Source organism: Varanus komodoensis, unplaced genomic scaffold (assembly GCF_004798865.1).
Source record: "Varanus komodoensis strain SLA01 unplaced genomic scaffold, ASM479886v1 scaffold9, whole genome shotgun sequence".
Taxonomy (NCBI): Eukaryota; Metazoa; Chordata; class Lepidosauria; order Squamata; family Varanidae; genus Varanus; species Varanus komodoensis.
In genome coordinates, this window is record NW_025336598.1 from 3,449,552 (window position 1) to 3,452,013 (window position 2,462).

Consider the following 2,462-nt stretch of genomic DNA (forward strand, 5'->3'; position numbering starts at 1 on the left):
GGGGGGGCCTGGAGAGCTCTCTCGGCCCTCAGGCACCTTACCTCCTCTTCTAGCAGGGTCACCAGCTTGCACTGAGAGCAAGTGTATCCCTGCCTCTCCTGGGGGAGAAGGGCGAACATGTTGCAGCTCTCGTAGCGGACAGCAACACCCGTGACTCCTGCCAAGGCCATCTCCTGGTCTGTCATCGGTATCCCTTCCGAGACCTTACCTTGGTCCCCTGCCTTGTTTGTCCTGCAGTTCCTCTCACTCGCCCAGTTCTCCCAGACAAAAACCCACTCGCACACACACACAAGGATAAAATAAACTTAAATTGGAAGAAAAACAAAGCACAGCACAGCACAGCACAAACAAAAACAAACAATCAAACCTCTGTGTCTCAGGGAAGGGAGTCTCCGGACAGCCCGGGCCGCAGCTAAGGGACGCAGACAAGGGACGACGCCTTATCAGTCCCTCAGGCCGGTGGCCCCCACATTTAAATGTGGATGAGGGGGCTGACCTGGCATGTATAATGCAGACATGGGCGGGAGGGGGCGAGATGTCTCCCTCACTCAACTCCGCCCATCTGGATATCTAATGCAGCACAGAGGGGAGGGGGGTTGCTCTGCTTTACCAAGACTCAGTTTCCCTTGTGGGACTTCCTGTCCCTTCGAGACCGGGCCTAGAGGTTTTGTACCTGTTGGGTGACTGAGACAGATTAGGGATTCTGCTGGTGTACCATCTACCCTCCTGCCCATCAGACTCCCTGCCTGAGCTGACGGATCATCTCGGACCTGGTTTTGAGGACCCCCAGGATGTTGGTCCTGGGAGACTTTAATTTCCATGCCGAGGTTGTTCTGTCTGGGGCGGTTCAGGACTTCATGGCTTCCATGGCAGCCTTGGGACTGTCTCAACATGTTATTGGCCCAACCCATGAAAGAGGTCACACTCTGGATCTGGTTTTCTCAATGGGGCAGGAAGAGGGTGATCTGGAAGTGAGGAATCTGACCTTAACTCCTTTGTCATGGTCAGATCACTTTATTTATTTATTTAAAGCATTTTTATGCTGCCCCCATCGCAACAAAGCCTTGGGGTGGTTCACAACAGAAACAAATACATAAATACATAAATAATAACAATATAACAATAAAAATATTATTTAAAAAACCCCGGTGCATCTCGGCTAAAAATTTAAAATCTTATAAATACAAATAATTTAACACTTAAAATAAGTTTTAAATAAAAAGGTCTTAGCCTGGTGCCGAAAAACAAATAACGACGGCGCCAGGCGGACCTTTCTGGGGAGCGCATTCTATAGATGGGGCACCACCGCAGAGAAACCTCACTTCCTTGTGAGGTTTGAGCTTAATGCTGATCTCTCCCTCTAGAAGGGTGTGGACCTTATTCAAATGGCCCTCCCCTGGAGTTTTATGGATGCTGATAGATTCCTGAAGGCTCTGGGGGATTTTCCTGTGGATAAAGCTGGCGTTCCTGTTGATGTCCTGGTCGATTTGTGGAATGGGGAAATGACCAGGGCACTTGACACAATCATTCCTAAGTGTTCTCTCCCATCAGGCAGAGCCCACTCGTCACCATGGTATGCACCAGAATTGCGGGCGATGAAGCAGACTGGGAGACGATTGGAGAGCAGGTGGAGAAAATCACAGGATGAATTTGACCGAACACACTTACATGTTCATTATCAAGCCTACGCTGTGGCGGTGGGGGCAGTGAAGAGGCAATACTTCTCCACTTTCATTGCCTCCTCACAGTGCCATCCAGTGGAGCTTTTTTGAATGGTGCGTGGCCTAACACATGGTGGCCAAAACAAAGAAGTGGTGCCACCCTCAACTGCCTGTTGTGACAACTTTGACCAGCACTTTAAGGAGAAAATTGCTCAGATTCGCCACAAGCTGAACTCCACAATTTATATGATTCCAGAACTGGAGATGTCTAGAGCACCATCTGGTCCATCATTGTTGGATGAGTTTTAGTTATTGTGGACTGAGGAAGTGGACAAGATGCTTGGGATGGTATGCCCAACCACCTGCTTACTCAACTCTTGCCCTTTTTGGCTACTTACAAAAGCCAGTCATGGGATTGGTCCCGGGGTCCAAAAGGTCATCAACGTCTCACTAAAGGAGGGCTGAGTCCCTGCCCCTTTAAAGGAGGCAGTGATCAGGCCCATCCTGAAGAAGGTGTCCCTGGACCCAGAAGAGGCTGCCAATTTTAGACTGGTGGCCAACATCCTGTTCTTAGGCAAGGTGTTGGAGCAGGTGTTGGTGGGACAGCTTCGGGCACTCTTGGATGAAATGGATTATCTGGACTCATTACAGTCCGGCTTCAGACCCAGTCATGGTACTGAATCTGCCCTGGTTGCCCTGTCTGTTGACCTATGCAGGGAGAGGGACAGGGGGAGCGAGTCCCTGTTGGTTCTCCTGGACCTCTCAGCGGCTTTCAATACCATTGACCATGGTATCCTTCTG

General features: G+C 50.1%; 1 long non-coding RNA gene across 1 annotated transcript in view; it reads left to right on the plus strand.

The window, feature by feature from the left end:
- Positions 1–2,117, plus strand: part of LOC123016954 — a 17,276-nt gene extending 15,159 nt beyond the window's left edge. The window contains exon 3 of the long non-coding RNA XR_006413511.1: positions 1,552–2,117. This is a non-coding gene — a long non-coding RNA (uncharacterized LOC123016954). The remainder of the gene's footprint in view (positions 1–1,551) is intronic.
- Positions 2,118–2,462: the final 345 nt, after the last annotated feature.